Source organism: Mustela erminea, chromosome 2 (assembly GCF_009829155.1).
Source record: "Mustela erminea isolate mMusErm1 chromosome 2, mMusErm1.Pri, whole genome shotgun sequence".
NCBI classification, from domain to species: Eukaryota; Metazoa; Chordata; class Mammalia; order Carnivora; family Mustelidae; genus Mustela; species Mustela erminea.
Window position 1 is genome coordinate 52,415,761 of NC_045615.1, and position 19,467 is coordinate 52,435,227.

At 35.2% G+C, this 19,467-nt stretch overlaps 1 protein-coding gene across 5 annotated transcripts in view; it reads left to right on the plus strand.

Annotated features, from left to right (window-relative positions):
- The window catches only part of GRID2 (glutamate ionotropic receptor delta type subunit 2), a 1,491,890-nt gene that overhangs the window by 1,064,688 nt on the left and 407,735 nt on the right, over window positions 1–19,467 (plus strand). The window lies entirely within an intron of this gene.

Sequence of the window (19,467 nt, forward strand, 5' to 3'; positions counted from 1 at the left end):
AAAATATTCATGAAGCTTAAGTGTAAGAGACATCAGATTTTCTGTGGTATTTTAACACTATATTTCTGTACAACAGAATCGTAAAATGAATATGAGAGAAAAATATTTAGGATTATAAAGAGCACCTATAAAGTGAATTCTTGCCTATCTAGTTTTGCAACTATTGCCCTCCCAAATGTGTGTGTGTGAGTGTGTGTGTATGAGTTCCCCTATTCATTAATATTAGAAGTTCCCTTATAATCATCATAAAAATTAGTATTAGGAATCAGTAGATCCTCTTCATACCTCTTCAAAGGGGTCAAAAGTGAAAAGAAAAACAAATTAATTGAAAGAGCGAGAGATAAGATGTGTACTGGTTAATAAAATCCAAAAATTTGGGGACCACACCTTGACATATCGAGTGATGGATTTGCCAAATAGCATCTTGTAAGCCTTGGCCACACTTGTTTGTGGTTGCTAAACACCTGAGATTAAATTTTACTGATGTGATTTTCATCTTGAGGTATCTGTTGTTGTTGAAGTCTCCTGTCCTCTATATGGAAAGAGACTCCTTTAAAGCCGGAGGTCTGTAGGGATGGGTTTTTTGAGTCCTTCTTTCCTTCTCAGTCCAAACATCTCACTAAACAGGCTGTGGATATTCTGTGAAACCTGTGCCATTCAAATGCTTTCTAAAGAATTTTGAAGATGCTTTTATTTCAGTCATCGATCAGATGTTGATGTCAACAAAATTTAAAAGTAGGTCTGTAAATACATCTTGATTCACTGTGGTGGAATGTTGGAAGCAAATGGCAGTTATCAAGAGGTTATAATTTTCATGAATTTAATTAAGAATTACTGAAATCTTTCCTGGGGGATAGGAACTCAAAAGGAACTCAAGAGGGACTTCAAGAGGGATTCAATTTTTAATTCATAGCAACATAGACATATCTTTAAAAAAAAAAAAAGAAAAAAAGAAAGTGTTAGCCTCTGGTTTTCATTCATTTGACCATTTGAAATTTAGATGTTTATTTCATTTATTTTATATGAAAAAGAAAAGATAGAATGTAATGTCTTATTAACTGTATTTGTTTTTGTAAGGAGTTTGGAGTTCCTCTGAATGAAAGATAGCCTTTCTTTGCTCAACTTCTCATCCACATTCAACCATATGTTTTATAAGACACTCATTTTCTGAGATGTTCAAGGAAGATATATGATGAAAAGCATATTGGGGAAGATTTAAGATGCAATCATCTTTCAGAGTCCTTTGGGTTGAAAACAGTCTCTGAAAGTTAAATGGCTAATAATATAATAAGAAAACTTTCCATGTAAATTTGTCTACTGATGTATCTTTATCTGTCTCATGTCATTGCTCTATTCTAATTCTTCAACTAAATGGTAAAAAAAAATATTTGGTAGGTTTTTGACATACAATATTATGATAAACACATGAAGCTCTCTCGTCTCATCTCAAAGCCTCTGCACAGAATGTTATTCCCTCTTCCAACCTGTGGAACTGTAGAAAGTGAAGCCACTGACAAGGGGGGAGGGGGACTACTGTAATTAAACTTTCCTAAGTGAATCTCATCTCAACAGATTTTTAGCATAATGTCAATGTCAGAGAGATGTGAATAGACTGGATAAGCCTTAGATAAATGTGAGAATTTTACAAACCTGTCAAGCCTCTTCCCTGTTCTGTTTAAAAATTCACAAGTAGGAGTCACTAGGTTTTGATAAAGAACTCCTCCATGGTGAGCTTATGGAATTGACTTCGTTGGTGTGTTCGCCTACCCATTTGCCTAACTGGCACCTCTCAGGGATTCCTTGTCTTAATTACCGGTGAAATCATACCCTTCACCACCACGGCTATTTCTGAGCTGTCTGTGGAGTTTGACCTTGAACGCCTTCATAGTTTCTGTGCAGTTTTCATGCCAGCTTTCTGCCAGCTTTCACCTCACCTCCATCCACCTTGGCTTATGGCCTCAGGAGTAAAATCTGACTTCCACACTACTGTGTAAAGCTAAATTTTTTTTTATGTCCTCTTAGAATATGCCCCAAGTTTTCTGTTGTTGTTTTGTTTTTTTAAAATAATCACTTTGTAATACTTAAATATTTAAAACATTTTTACTCATTTTTCTTGGTAGTCTATAGTAAGCCATCAGGGTTAATATTTTGATAGTTTTTTTACCTACACATTTATTTCACAAGGACATTGAAACATGATTTTATTACAGTTATAAAAGGCCTATGTTACTATTTGTGGGGATGAAATATAGTTAATGCACACCAAAAAAAAAAAAAAAAACTATAGTAACAAATGATAGGTCAACACTTTATATTTTGTTAGATTTTCAGAAAAAGCAAGGCATTGTACCCCCCATTTGTGGTGTTTATGAAGCAAGTTATTCCTTTCATAGCCAGTTTTCATCATGGTGCTTGGCATTTACCTTGAGCATTATACTAAGATAGCAATAATAATTATTATAATAACAAGTATTTCTATCGATCTCCTTGTATGCCAGGTATTAATATAAGCACTTTCCTTATATGTATTGATTTGTTACTAATTAACAACCTTGTATTATTCTCATTTTGCATATGAGCAAACAGTTATAATAGATTTTGTGACTTGCTCAAGGTCACTAAGTCAGGAAAAGGGCTGGATTGTTGGGCAGTCTGGCTCCAGAGCCTGCCACTTAATCACCACTGTATACTGCTTCTCTATTTAAAAATTTAAGTGGGTTTATACTTTGGGTAGTATGAAAAATTTATGATTTGAAGGCATTTTCTAGTTTTTGTGTCTAAAACATAGGTCAACCACAATCTTGGGGAGCAGAGTTGTTGAAGATTTAACATGCCATGATAATTGGAGTCTTTGTAGAGTTGAGAACTGTTTAAATCCATAAACCAGAAAATTGCATGCTTAGTTTGATTAAAATTTCTATGAAAACAGAAAGACTTGCTAAGAAAGCATCCTCAAGAGCTAACATTTTGGTTTGTATTGATGCATGAAATTTTTCTCCTCATGTATCTGCTATATTGTTTGTCTTTTTCAGGTAGGACTATTCTAAACATTATTTGATATCATGCAGTGTTAAAATATGCTGACAAAAAAATAATTACTGTGTACACATAGCTAATTAAGAATGCTATCTGGTTAAATCTATTCTGTACCCTAAATGTTGAACAAAATAGATAGCAACACATGTTTGAACCAGAACCCAAAGTGAAACATGTATCTATTTGTAAAATGAGCTTCTTAAACTTGAATTCAAATTTGTAGGTCATGATTACATATTAGAAGCACAATGAAGTGCAAATAAAGTGAATAATTTATAGTTAGGGTCATTACAGTTAATGAAAATGGCTAAAACAAAGTGTTTAAATCATAACTAATCCCACAAGACTCACAGCCTCTACCTGTGCTTTGGAAAGTAGATAAACACCATCTCCTGGAATGGCCTTCCCAAATTATTCTGCTAAAGTTAAAACCCCTGGGGCACCTGGGTGGCTCAGTGGGTTAAGCCTCTGCCTTCGGCTCAGGTCATGATCCCAGGGTCCTGGGATCGAGCCCCGCGTCGGGCTCTCTGCTCTGCGGGGAGCTTGCTTCCTCCTCTCTCTCTGCCTGCCTCTCTGCCTACTTGTGATCTCTGTCAGATAAATAAAGAAAAAATCTTTAAAAAAAAAAAAAAGTTAAAACCCCTGACTGCGTTCGCAGCAGCTCTGAAGTTTCTGAGACACTGGTTCTCATGGACAGTTCCACAGTGGCACCAATCCTCTACTCAGAATTCTGGGGGTATTCACCAGTATGGTAAGACCAGCTACACCAAGGGGGAAAAAAATCCAAGAAAACATAGAAAGGTGGTTGGTTTGTTAAAACAATAAGTTTAATCTTTATTTCTTATATAATATGCTCAGACATGCATGTACACACACACATACATACACACATAAATTATAAAGGATGAATTCTACATGGAAAGCTACACAGAGTGAACAATAATGGTTAATTGTCAGACTCAGGCAGGGTCCCGCCCTCTGAGTGAATGCTTATGTATGGGTGTATGTATATGTGTGTGTATGTATATATTATGAGTGTGGATACTCTTCTTTATTGCAACTGAAACTCTCTCTAAAAGCAAATTTCACTCACACTTTGACTCGACAGATGCAGTCAGTATGACAGAAGAGAAATAATTGTCAGAACTCAATGAGAATAATAATGTTCTTTATATATATAGGTACATTTTCACACATGCAGTTCATTATCATGTGAAAATTATAGGAGGATGTCACAAATTATATGTAATCATTTTCACATGAAAATGAAATACACCCTGCCTCCAACGCAGTGCCCTTGAAAGTCTAATGAATTCTTACAGTTTTCTGTCTACTCCATTACTTGTAGCTTTCTATAAAATGGGCTCTCCAAGCCTGTTTTCAATTAATAATCTTGAGGGAACAGGAAACTGCATTTTTTTTTCTTTTCCTAAGTGCTAATGCTTGGGTAAAATAATTGACTACTCATTTTGCCATATTTCTTAATATTTTCTCTATTTTTCCTCTCCATTTATGAAAATTATATGGATCATATTCTCAAATAAAGAGAGCATGATGCAAAAAAAATATAAAAGTTACTTCCTTCTATCTCCATAGAATTTAACAGTTTTACGCATACCAGAAAAATAGAATGATAAAGATTGAGGAGTCGTAAATGATATCCTAACTGTACTCCATTTACACAGAAGAAAAATGAAACTCAAGGATAGTGTTTAGTTTGCCAAGGGTCACTGAATATGAAACTATAGATTAGAATGAGCATCCAACTTGCTGTGTTGCAAACCAGAGTTATTTCATATGCAGTGCTTTGCTTGAAAACATAAAACAAATAAACTAAAACTCTTAATGCAACAAGTACAAAAAGGTCTTACCTATGGCTTAAATACAGCTAAGTCAACTAATGCTGTACCTTGACTATAATGGAATAAATAAATGTAAGGAAATAATATGAGCAGGAGAGGGAGTATTAAAATGATTTATGATTCTTTAATGAAAAAATGTTTAAAGATGAGTTGAAGGGGGCATTTTTCTAATATGATGTGTGTTTTCTTGAGGAAAACCAGGTCTTGGTTGCACATTATACACACATAGTGCTCAAAACATTTACATCTCATGCACAGCCAGGAGATCAATTCCTCTTATAGGAAAATCAAGGTGATTTTAGGAAATTACTAAAGACTGGCATATATAGCATACTGAGACATCAGCAGAAATTTAAGTTTTCTAAGAAAAGTCTGTTACTGTCCTGTAAAAACACCCAAGAGACTACCCACAACCTCCAAGATAAAGCACAGACTTACTAGCATTGTGTCTGTGGCCTTCCTTAACTGTTCCCTTCAAGCTGTCCGACCCCTCTCCCTAATCACCTCAATAAAACACAAGTTTCAGCAGTCCCAAAGAACTTTCTATTCCCAGAAGCTACCAATACCCATGGTATTTCTTCCAATGACTTTCTTACAATGTCCCTGTAAGACATTTTCAAGGACTATGAGGGAAGATGAGAAAGAGAATATAAAATATGGGTAGCTTGCAAGAGTGAAAAGTCAGTGAACTATAGTCAAGGTGTAAGAAACAGATTTGGATTAAAAGCTTCAAAAGTGGGGCGCCTGGGTGGCTCAGTGGGTTAAAGCCTCTGCCTTTGGCTCAGGTCATGATCCCAGGGTGCTGGGATCCACCCCACATTGAGCCCCCCCATTGGCTCTCTGCTCAGCAGGGAGCCTGCTTCCCTCCCTCTCTTTGCCTGCCTCTCTGCCTACTTGTGATCGCACTCTAATAAATAAATAAAGAATCTTAAAAAAAAAAAAAAAGAAAGAAAGAAAGAAAGAAAAGCTTCCTAAGTTATCTTGTAGAGTAATTAGCAAACAGTTTGAGTGGTAGATAGTATAAGGCAGAAAGGGATGAAAAAATGGATTGGAAATAAATATCATTTGAGTATCCACTAGGTAACATGTATAGTCTAGTTGCATTCACGTACTTTATATTTTAATTTTCATAATAGTTCTGAAATGTAGGGGCTAATGCACCTTTTTTGAAGACCAGGGAGTTCAGTATTAAGTCTTATACCTAATAGTTGACAGAACTAGAAATCAAATCCTAGTCCTTATTGAAATAATTATAACCATAATAATCTATTAATATTCATCACCTATTAAAACTTTTGGAAAGCCAATTATGTTCATACATATAAGTACTTCACTCATCACTGATATAGACATTTGGTTGTGACAGAGTTTGCTGGGAAATCCAGCTCTCTACCAAATAGAGCCTCACAGAATGACAGCACACACTTTTGTCACAAAACCTCAGCATCTGGGGGTGCCTGGGAGGATCATACGGTTAAGTGTCCGCCTTCAGCTCAGGTCATGATCTCAGGGTCCTGGGATTTAGCCCTGCATTGGGTTCCGTGCTCTGCTTCTCCCTCTCCCTGTGCCCCAGCCCCCCATGGTGCAGTCTCTCTCTCTCTTTCTATCAAATAAATAAACAAAATCTTAAAATAAATAAATAAATAAAACACACACCAAAAAACCCAGCATCTGATCCACATCTTTGCAGGTTCTATGATTGAAACTTCTCATAAAACAAAGTGGATCAGGGACACCTGGATGGCTCAGTGGGTTAAGCTGCTGCCTTCAGCTCAGGTCATGATCCCAGGGTCCTGGGATCAAGTCCCGCATCGGGCTCCTTGCTCAGCAGGGAGCCTGCCTCTCTCTTCACCTCTGCCTGCCTCTCTTCCTGCTTGTGTGCTTTCTCTCTCTCTCTTTCTGACAAATAAAAAATAAAATAAAATAAAAAGTGGATCAGCCTTTTAGACTGTTGGTGACTATTGACATTCACATAAACTGATATGTACAGTAAAATTCTGAATTATTCATTTATACTTGGAAATGTAACTATGAAACCAACCAGAAATTTGATGTCCATTATTTAGTGTATTTTATCCTTGTAGGCAAATTTATAAGGTTTAGTCAGAAATTGGTTTCATGACAAGGGAGACGTACATGATAATAGGGAGAGCGACTGTGATGCTCCAGGCATCGTGCTAAAGTTTCTGTTTAGATTATTTCACTTAATTCTCACAATTCAAGTGAATATCCATTTTATAGGTAATAAGAATGAGAAAAAAGTGAGTTTCCATAACTTTCCCAAATGTTCATAGCTGGTAAAGAGTTGAAACCTAATCTATGGGGCGCTTGGGTGGCTCCCTTGTTTAAGTGTCTGCCTTCAGCTCAGGTCATGATTCCAGAGTCCTGGGCCCAAGCCCCATGTGAGGTTCCCTATCAGTGGGGAGACCGCTTCTCCCTCTCCCTCTGCAGCATCCCCTGTTTGTGCTCTCACGCTCTCTCTCTCAAATAAATAAAATCTTTTAAAAAAGAAAAAAAAACACAAAAAACACTGTAGAAAAAAAGAACTTTAAAAAAAAAAAAAAAGCCAGAATCTATCTAACTTCAGAGCAAAACTTAATCACAACCCAGGGCTGCCTCCCAAACATGATAAAAAACCCCTTGAGAGCAGGGAGAGTCTTAAAAACACTCCCAAAGGAAGAGTGTCTATCCTGTATCCTATATCTTCTCTGCCACACCCACATCAATGCTCACATCAATCCTGTGATATACTTTCATCCTCATTTTATAGGAAAGACAACAAGATAAAAAATGAAGTCATTCCCTAAGGCCATATAGTTAATAAATAGCAAGATCAAGGAGGACTTAGTACTCAACTCTGAAGCTTGCGTTCATTCTATCACTGCATGCTGCCATTCTAAGCCAGGCATACCTGTCAGATAGAAATGATAGCCTTCATCATATGTAGGCATGTTCTAGCACTTTATGTATATTAACTTATTTAATCCTATGAATGTGAGTCTATAATTATCCTCATTGGATGAATAAGCAAGCTAACTCAGAAGTTAAGTAATATATCAGAGTTATTCTACTAGTTAGTGGTGCATCTAGGATATAAATCAGACAGTCTGGCTCCAGAGCCCTACACTCTACTGTTTGTTGTGTTGTCTTACTAATAAATGACAAACAGCTTTATGACCTGATGCCTTCAATTTCATTCTAGAAATATTTTCTTCATGGGCAGCCACATGGTTTTCCCATATAGAAACGTAGAAAATGGAGCAAAAAGAAATGTATTTCTATATAACAAGACCATTCTTATTGTTACTGTTATTTAAAATATTAGCAGTTAGTCCATGGGACTCTTGGGTGGTATAATCAGTTAAGCACCTGACTCTTGGCAGTCAACTCAGGGTTGTGAGATCAAGCCCTGTGTCGCACTCCATGCTCAGCATGGAGTCTACTTAAGACTCTACCTTTCCCTCTGCCCCCTACTGCCTTAAATAAAGAAAATAATCTTTAAAATAAAATAAAATAGTGTTAGTCTAGACAATGTACAATGAAGATGTTTGAATCAAAGCTTCACTAGCTAGCCCAATTTCAGTCTTGTCTACCTGACTCTCTACCCCATCAATTTGTCAGAACTTAAGTAGTGAGGAAGCACAAGAAGGGCAGAATTGTGAAGAGCTTCCTGTGAAAATCATGAAAACACGATGGTGTCTGGGTGAGGTTCAAAGGAGAGTAGAGCAGAAATTTTGCCATGATTGGATATACTTCAGAGAGCCAGATGAGCCAGAAAATAAAAGTCAATATAGTTTTGTTATCAAACTTGTTTGAAGTAAAACAATACTTATTGGGGACTTCCATTATTCATCCATGAGAACATTCTGTGGAAACCAGATATTTCGGTCAATTCTACACGTAATAGGGGGACCTGTCCCTAGACCTAATTCCTATCAACAGAGAAGAGCTTATTAAGGAAAAAAAAAAATCAGGAATCCTGGAAAAAAGTAATTGTTCAATCCAGAAGAAAAAAAAAAAAAGCAGTACACAGAGTTGGAAACTTCTAGATGTTAAAAATCCTTATTTCAGAAATCTTAGAGAAAGAATGGCTTGATGTCTATATATTAATAAAATGAAGGTGCCACAAAAGGAAAGAAAGACTATCACAAATGGTCTTCGGACCATACAATCCCAGATGGTTTTGATGAAGAAAATGTTGAGATACCTAAAGAGATCGATGCAGCTGTCTGGGGAGCTTGCCGATGAATGTGAGAACATGTAAGATGATGGAAGTAGTGATATAAGCAAGAATGATGACAGAATAATAATTCATACACCTAAGATAATTGCCAGTTATTTTAAAGCAAAAATGGAATTGAGAAAAATTCCAAAGGAAACAAAAAGGAATCCTAAAAACCATGTTTAAATCAAGAAGGATAATAAAAAGAAGAAGGTCTGTTGCTTAGGGCTGAAGGTAAAATATTAAAAGATGATGAAGGAAAAGCCATGCTACTCTACTTCATTTAGCTTCTTTTCTTTAGACAGGAAAGAGGATAACTTTCTCTGTAGAAGGAAAATGAATCCTATGTATAAGAAAATGTACCTACCCACTTTGATTACACCCTGTATTGTTGTGAGGACTTGAAATTGACATTGCTGAATTAGTACTGGTTTGTTCTAGTTCCTGAATAAACATGTATGTATGCCAAACACTGTACAAGTTATCAACTCAGGTCCTCCTGGAAGCAACTCTGCAAAGTTGGTGATCTTTCCACAATTACAGAGAAGAGAAGACATGCATTCAATGTAAGGGGTATCTTTAGTCCCAAAATTTATCTGTCAACTGATACCATGTGCTTTTAGACAAGGCTTTTTGGTATAACCTGTTCATGTTGAACTCATACTGTCCTGTGGATCCCTAACTTCAGAATTTGTTCAGAATTTGTTCATAATTTAATTTTCAGTAATCAGTTGAAGAATCTTATTCTATTTAAGACATTAAAGTAATTATTGAAACACAGATTGTGTCATGCTGACCAAATATTTAGTTGATACGAAGTTGGGAATGACAGAATCTTCAAGCTGCAGAAAGAACTGACTATAAAATGAAATAATAAGAAAAAGGAAAAGAAAGCCTTTTTTTTTTTTTAAGGAAACAGTTTGCATTATGGATTAATATGGATCAGAGAAGGCTGAGTGTCCCTGAGGATGAAGATTATACCTCGCCAAATTGGTTTCACAAATGTTTTATATAGTTGCAATGATGATTTATAATTCAAAAGTCAAGGATCCCAAAAGTTTAATGTGGCCTTCAACTACCCTAAAATCACTATAAAATCCAGATTAAATACACTCCTAGAGTAGTTTATCAACATATACATCTTTAATAAAAGCCTATAGAGTGGCACTAGACTTCCCATGTGTAAGATCCATATGCCCCTGGACATCTTTACTTGGTTGTCACCTTGGTATAAAAATAAGCTTATTTTTAAATTTCCAAGAAAACTTGTTACTTCCACAGTATGGCATATTCTGTGTTTATTGATCAGGTTAGTCTAGGTTATTTTATCCTAAACAACACCTGAAAATCTCAAGGGATTAACACAAAAAAGGCTTACTTCTTCCTTATGCTTTGTAAGAATAGTCTGGGGAGAGTGGTCTCTGTTCCCTGTCATCAACATTCTTATTCCAGAATCTAGATTGTCTCAGTTATTTCTTTCTGTGTAACAAACCACCCAACATTTAGTGACTTAACACAACAATCCTGTTATTACCTTTCATGGTTCTGTGGGCTGAATGGACTCTTGGGACTCTTCCACTCCATATGATATCTGTTGGGTCTACAGTCATCTGATGCACTGATTTGGCTGGAAGCTCCAATGAGTCTGTTTAGGTGGCTTGTGCTTCTCATAGCATGGCATCAGGGTTCCTACAGGTCATGTCCCAAGAGCGAATGTTCCAAGAGGGAGGATGTGGAGTTGTCAATTCCCTTTAAGACTAGATCTGACATTGGCACAGCATCATTTCTGCTACATTCTCTTAATTAAGCAGTCAATCCTATAATCCAGAATGGAAAACTAAGCTCCACCCCGAGCACAAGACTAGATCTGACATTGGCACAGCATCATTTCTGCTACATTCTCTTAGTTAAGCAGTCAATCCTATAATCCAGAATGGAAAACTAAGCTCCACCCCTTAATTAGGAGAGTTAAAAAAAGAACTATGGCTGTCTTTAATCCATAGGTTGACAGAACAATCACTGCCTAGAATTAGTTTGTAATCATAAGGATTTAATGAAGAGAGCACTATAGGCCCTTGCGTCAACAAAGAAATTCTCATCCTGAAAGTGACATATTTTACTTCATTGCAGAATTCCTTGGCCAAAATTTTTCTAAATGGCTCTACTCAACCAATTAGATACAAGAAAAAATGATCCTACAATGAAACTTGAAGAAGACAGGAACACAATAGTTTTTGGTAAACAGCACTAATGACAGGTATATCACTTCTTAGTAAATGGACTCTTTATCTGTAAGTAAACTCAAGGCATTAAACCCAAATTTGTCACACTTGATAATTGCCCACAACCAATAAGTCACCACTATTTAGTGATTCTTTCACCTATAACTCCAGTTTATTCCCTCCTCGCAAATTCCATTCCTGCCCCCATTAACCATTAGCCAGAATATCATGACTTACTGGTCTCCCTTCTTTTAGGTAAGCACCCCTCTATTTTTAAAACTATACCTAGAAAGAGCTTTATAAAATGGAAACATAATTTACAATAACATAAAATCATTAACATTTAAAATATTTCATTAAATATTGGGACACCTGGATGACTCAGTGGTTAAGCTTCTGCCTTCCGCTCAGGTCATGATCTCAGGGTCCTGGATTCGAGCCCTGCGTCGGGCTCTCTGCTCAGCGGAGAGCCTGCTTCCTCCCTCTCTCTGCCTGCCTTTATGTCTACTTGTGATCTCTCTCTCTCTGTCAAATAAATAAATAAAATATTTGGGAAAAATATTAAAAAATAATAAAATATTTCGTTAAATCTGAACTCATTTGCTTATCATCTTTCATTAATTTAACACATATTTATTGAACATCTTCTATGGGTGAGGTACTTGCCACTTTCTGCCAATATAAGTGCTACAATTTCAATGTCTTCCTTCTACCACATTTATCAACTTAGAAATCTTAAATATGACTCAAAATGTACTTAAAAACAACAGCACTAGCCCAATTCTCCAACTTCATTAAAATCTATTTTACTTCTTCATGTTCTTATTTTGGGTTATTATTAATGTGCATTTTTTTCTCTACATTTTTATTTGAATTATTAATTCTACTTTAGGAAATTCTAATATGTTGGTTTCTGCTTTTATTATTGTTTGCTTCCTTTAGGGAAATTGGTTTTATGATGCTTTTTCTAAACTATTGAATTGAACACTTAGTTCATTATTTTCATTTTTACTCCCCTAATCCTAACAGTGTTTAAAGGAATGAATTTACCAGTTGCCAAAACTTTAGCTGCTTCTCATGTTTTTTATATGCTATATAATTTAATTTAACTTAATTTAATTTAAATAGTCTATAATTGCTATTTTTGTCAGATTTTGATGTCTAGTTTGTACTGATCATATTGAACAAATAGAAAGATTATTAGTTAGCTATTACTGTAATAAGGTTGTATAAGAAATCATCTCTAAATTAGTGCTTAAACAACATTTATTATTTTTCATGAGTATATGGATTGGCAGGTTGTTTCTACTTATGTGGATATGGCTTGGCTTATCTCAGTGAGGCTTGTGCATCATTTGGGTCAGCTGGCAGGTCACCTGAGAGAGGGCTGATATAAGAAATGCACATCTGGGATAATTCATCTTTCCTTCATGTGTCTCACACATCCCTCCAGCAATCTAGTTCCTCCAGGCAGGGGTCCAAGAAAGTTCAACCCTGCATGTGCCTTTGAAAGCTTCTGCTGGCATTAGGTTTGCTACTGTTCCATTGGATAAACAGATGACAGCCCTGCCAAGAGTGAGCATGTGGAGGTGTGAACAGAGGACACAAAAATGAAGACATACGAAAAATTAGGGCCTGTAATGCAATCAAACTATCACAGAAAAAATTACTTCTTCCCTATTCTTTACAATTTTTTAAACAGTGTAGAGATTATCTGCTCCAAAGTCTTCTGTGATCTGTTCTCAAGTCTTCTTAAAACAGTGTTCATTATATAAGCCATTTTTAATAATAGAATTCTTTCATGAAGATTTTTTAATTCATTAACAGAGCTTTGTTTCTACCTAAAGAAAAAACTTCTTTATGGCTGTGATGATATTTAATTTTTAAAGTTGTTTATTTTTGTACTCCTGCATTTTTAACTGATCTTATAAAAACATGTACATTTTATTAATAATTTAAAGGAACCTGTTTTCAGATTTATTCATATTAGTTTTACTGTGTTCCTTTTCCTAAGTATTCGTTTTTTATTCTTTCTTTTATATATTCTGTTCTTTCTACCTTTCAAAGAATTTATTTTGCTACCCTTTCTTAAGTGTGATTCTTAATCCATTTCTTTTAATTTTGCTGTACTTAAAAATTTCACTCAAATATTCATCTGAGATCATTTTGGCTTTCCCCTGTAAGTTTTGATTTATAGTGCCAATATTTCTATTTTTTAAATATGTGAGTTACCCATATATACCAATTTTTTTGGTAGAGATCTTTTAAATTTAAATAATTGTTTAAAAACTTAAATAAATTTTCTGTTAGTAATTTTAGAAGAAAATATCTGTTATTAAGGTCTATTGTTATTACATTTTGTCAGACAATGTAAATTATCCCACTTATCTATTTTGTAACATGCTCAGAATTTTAGAATATGCACAGTTGTTTTGGTTGACTAACAAAGTTAATTATTTCATGGATACATAAAAATATGCTATATCCTCTATGGATATATAATTTATTTTATAATTAGTAATTCAATTATATGAATTATAATATTCAAATTTTATATAATTATTTTTCTGTCATCAGTTATAGATGACTAAGTTTTTCTCGCTCATATTCATTTCTGTCTGTATCTCTTTGTGTATATCTCTCATTAGACATATTTCTGTTTCTCTTTGTATTTCTGAGATGTTACTTTGTATTTTTGCTTTTTAGTATATAAAGTTTTATCAGCTGTATTCTTGTGACATTTTACCAAATTTAATGATAAAATGATTTTAATTTTGTCTAACATAACCATTGTTACACTAGCTTATCTTGATTTAGACTGGCATAACTCCTTGGTACACTAGTGTGTTTTTTTATTGTTCAGTATTAGTACCAGCTAACAATTATTGAAACTTGCTGTGGGGACATGTATACTTATTAAATGTTTTACATGCAGTGATTCATCTAGTCCTCCTAAGAACCTTATAAAGTATGATTGCAATCTCAGTTATTGAGGTATTAAGCTGAAGCATAGGAAATTTATGTAAGTTGTTCAAAGTTGCAAAGCTATTAAATAGCAGAGTTGAAATTTGAACTCGAGATATTTGCCTCCAAACTGAGGTTTGAGAAATTACTCTGTTCCTTCCATTTTTATATGCTGTTTGGTTTCTTAAGATTTGAGTGATTTTTTTCTTTAAGTTCACTCTCTTCATGGCTGCTCAAATTTACTAATAACCCATCAAGGGCATTTTTCATTTCAATTACTATGGTTTTTATTATTATCTTTTTTTTTTCATTTCTACAATTTCCATTTGATTCTTTCTAATATAGTCCATCTGTCTGCAAAAATTTCCCATCTGTTTATGCACATTGTCACCTTTTCCATTAAAGCCTCATTATATTAATCATGGTTATTTTATATATCTTGTTCCAGCTAGGTCATATCTGTATCTGGTTCCATGATTGGTTATTTCCTAACAGTGATGCATTTTTCCCTGCTTGCTTTTTAATGTGTTTTATAATATTTGAATAGAAGTTGGGCATTATTTAAAGACAGTGGAGATTGAGGTAATGGTATTTATGCCTGGAAATGTGTATACCTATTCTTCCACTAGGCTTTTATTGTGGGGTGGTAAATCAATCAATTCTAGAGCCAGTCTGGAGTTAGACTTTGTTGTTTCTTATTGCATTCATTGCATCACAGATTTCAGATCCTCTCAGGATGTCTTGGGCTGAGGTTGGGGGTTCGGTCACTAGAGAGAATTTCTCACCACTCTGCATCATTAGGTTTTCCCTGCGAACCTATGCCTCTAAGAGTGTATTTTTTAATATTTTTGCCCCTCCTTGGGTGGTAGAGAGCTGTTACATATTGTTCAACTCTTGTCAGTCTGGTGGTGGAGGGTGGGGAAGCCATTTTTAGGCTTAAGCAGGCTCTGTGTCTCTGGATTGAGCATGTGGCTTTCTCAGTGATCCTGCCCATCCTCCTTGTGACAGCCCAAACTTTGCCTTGAATATTTGGCAGACTTTATGCTAGTGAGAGATTTTACTCCTCTGAAATGACTGGAGTTTTGTTTTTTTTTTTTTCTTTTACCGTTTCCTCAGTTTTCGCCCACACCCTGGACAACAGGGTCCGGGGACCTTCTCCCAGTGGCTTAAGGTTTTCATTCCATAAAATGTATGAGAGAGAAAGATCTGGGTGAGGCTTTGTCTGTTTTCCACAACAGATACTGTTCCCCTCCATAGGACTTCATCCTGACAGAAGTCTCCTCTGGTCTCTCATTCTGTTCTCAGTCTTTCTTGTAAACCCATGGTAAAGTCCATGGAGAAGAGTCTGCAAGGTGGGAACAAATGGTCACTGAGTCTGGCCGCCAGCTGTCAGTCCTCTACTCTCCAAAGTATATACTCTTATGCTGTCCTTTCATGCAAGCTATGCCTGCTCTGCAAGTCCACAGTTGGACTTAAAAAATTACCAGAAATCTCATCCCCTTCTACAAAGACTTCATCTTAATTCTGTGTCCTGCCCAGCTGAGCCAGTGTTGATATCCCTCTCTGTCACTGGAGGAGCCTATTATTCCCAGCATTTCAGGCCAGGCGTTGATCTGAGATCTCAGCTCTCTGATGGGCTTGAAAGGAGTTACGATTTTGTGGATTATACTGACTTCTTTTTTTTTTTTTTTTTTTTAAGATTTTATTTATTTACTTGACACAGAGAGAGAGGCCGCAAGTAGGCAGAGAGTCAGGCAGAGAGAGAGGGGGAAGCAGACTCCCTGCTCAGCAGAGAGCCTGATGGGGGACTGAATCCCAGGACCCTGAGATCATGACCTGAGCCTAAGACAGCAGCTTAACCCACTGAACCACCCAGGTGCCCCCTACCCTGGTTTTTTTCTTGTTAGGAAGGGATTAATGCTCTTTGCAACTTTTTACATCCTAAGTAGGGGCTGGGAGACAAATTCATATAAATCAGAATACCCCTACAATTGTATATGTGTTCTGTTCTTTCTTAATTCTTATCTTGTTACTCTTTCGTGTGTCCCAACATGCTCATATTTTCTTTTTTGCAGCATATGCATTTGTCTTCTTCTGTGCTTTAGGATGTATAAATCCTGTTTTTAATTTATCTGGGGCATGTATTTAAATTTACTTACAAATTACTTAAATTTGGGGCATCTGAGTGGCTCAGTCAGTTAAGTATCTGATTCTTGATTTTGGCTAAGTCACCTCAGGGTCCTGGGATGGAGCCCTGCCTCAAGCTCCACCCACACTCAGCAGGGAGTCTGCTTGTTTCTTTCCCTTTCCCTCTGCCCCTTCCCCCCACTGCCCTGCCCCCCAACTTTCACACGCTCGCTGTCAAATAAATAAGTAAATCTTCAACATACACTTAAATTAATATACCTTAATTATAATATCTAGTACCAAAACAAGTATTTTTGTCTCTCTTTAGGTATAAAAATTAAGATGCTCTTCACTTCTTCTTCATTACCTCACTTCCAAATGTATTTTTGGAAGACAACATTCGTTGATAGATAATAATTCCATATATGTCATATTCATCCATCCAAAAATATTTTTCATTCAAAAATGTTTTTCAAGATTTTTTCCATTGCGTCCCGTTTTGCAAAGATACTGATAACTTTTTCTTAGACCTGGCTTCATATATGTATTTGCTTCCCAGCTTCTCTTCCAATCTCTTTTTATATTTTCCATTCTTTAGTTCTGGATTTTGATTCATCCTGCATTCATCTCTGCTGATTTCTCTTGCCAAAAGAAAAGAAGAAAAAAAAGCATATATATTTTTTATTCATTGCAATTTGAAAACCCTTTCTTGTTGCCTTTTCTCATGAATAACAATTTGGCATTCTTGAGGGGTTTTTCTAAAAATCTGAAGACATATTTGCATTTTCATCTGACATTTGCCTTAGAGAAGAAACTGAAGCTAACTTTATTTAAATCTGAAACTGTTTTATTTTTGTTTCTTTGCAAATAATCTGTTTTTGTGCTTACATGGATATAGAAAAATTTGTATAACTTGAAAATTAAAAATAATCACAATTAAGCCTTAAAAAGGACTTTTTAAAATTCAATTTTCCCAGTAACTTGGTGAAAACCTTTATTTAAACTATCTTTCTTGGCTTAGCAAAATTTTTTTCCATTATTTCTTGAGATATTAAACCTATTTTCATTAACCTAGTTTCCTCCTGAAAATCTAAAAGACCTAGACTGCATTTTTGTCTCTACAGGTCATATTTCTCATTATTTTCTTCTTTTTTTCCCCTTCCTTCCTTCCTTCTTTCCTTCCTTCCTTCTTTCATGTCTGTCTTTCTTTATTTCCTTTTTTGGTTTTAGCTTTGTATTCCCAGAGAGTTTTTAAAATTCATTCTTCATGTGACTGATTTATAATCCTAATATGTCAATTATACTCTAGCAATTTTTACTTTTGTTCTGCAGTTCAAGTTCTTTTTTGCGGGTCGGGGAGTGTCCTTCTTTTTCTCTCTCTTTCTTTCTTTCTTTCTTTCTCTCTTTTCTTTTTATTTTTTTTAATACCATCTCACCTTTTGTATCTTTTCCTTTCTTGTAGCCTGTCCTCTCTTTTGGTTCACTACTGATGTTTCTCCAAGGCTTGCACTATTTGAAAGACATCAACCAGATTATTACAATGTTCTTATCTAATGCAGTCAGAATATTTATGTGAGGTGTATGCTGTCTCTGAGACTTCATGGTGATATTCCCATCTCTCTTGGGTGAAATGATTTGTTTGTTTGCATCTATATGCAAATTAATCTTTGTTTTTGTCAACAGATAAAAATGAAGCATTCTTAACTTCCCCTACAGTCTGTTTGGCCAGCTTTTCTTTATTAGATCAGGTTTAAGATCAAACTGGTATGCTCAACATTTAAGTCTACCATATTGAGTAGGCATTCCACTTGTATGGGTGTTTTTGGACTAAGATTAACTAAACTTAGTTGGTCTACTTATGATGGATCATTTATTCTAGGTACCACCTCATTTACACTGCTTGTCACTCAACAGTTAAGTCCTCTAGAGTGAGAAACCATTATCATCTAACACCTTCTACTTCCTTAACTTTGCTATGGCTCCTTATTTGAATAGCAGTCTCTGTATATTTGTAGAAAAAGAGAAACTGATAAGGTAGGGGCAGAAAAAGGGCTTCATGTTATTAATGAAGATAGCTATATAGCTCAAGAGTGGGGAATGCTTTTTTGTTTCAGATTGCTTTTGCTGCCTAAAATTAGTCATAAGCAAAGGGGATATATTATGTAGGGAGAATAAAAGTATATTTCTATTTCTCTTGGGCTAACTGAAAAAGAATATGCATGACTCATAAAGACAAATATTTAGAATAAATTTTATGTCCTAATGCTAGGCATAATCAAGGGGATTATATAATATAATCAAAGTATATTTATGGTTTCCCTGAACTAACCTACCCTGCCCTATTTCATAAGAAATATATGTGGATAAAATATATATTTTTAAATCCATTTCCAGTATCAATTTAGTCAACAGAAATTCTATAAGAGTTTAGAATATATCCTTTTTCTAACTCGAGTTATGGGGACTGTAGCATTTTTTCTGTTAAAACTTCCATGAGAACTTCTAAAACAAATACTTGCATGTTGTATCAGAAGCAGCTAGTGCTAAATTAAGTCTCAGACCCAGTTACCATAAATTAAGTCGACCAATTAATGCCATCTTAAAAGTTAAGTCATCTCTTGCTTTACATTACGTGGGATACTTTTTTTTAATCTATAAAACTCTTTATGTTCTGAAGAAAAATGACTAATTGCTTTTTTTAATGTAGTTAATCTTATTGATTAAATAAGAAAGTACAAAAACAGAAAATTTCTCTGAAAATGCTACCACATGCTTGGTTTAAAATAATCTGAGAAAGAAAAGCACAGCTATGAGAAATAAATAGAATAAATAAGTTAATACAGAACAAATTGTGCCAGACAAAGCTGGTTGCTTTTTTGATAGCTTTACAGCCTTAGTAAATGAACAGACTGGAGTAGATGTAATGCATCTTGACTTCTAGTAAAGTACTCGAGACAATGCTATGTGAAATTTTGATTGCAAAATTAATTTGAGTTGGCTTGAAAAGCACTATTAAATGAAATGTAAGCTGGTT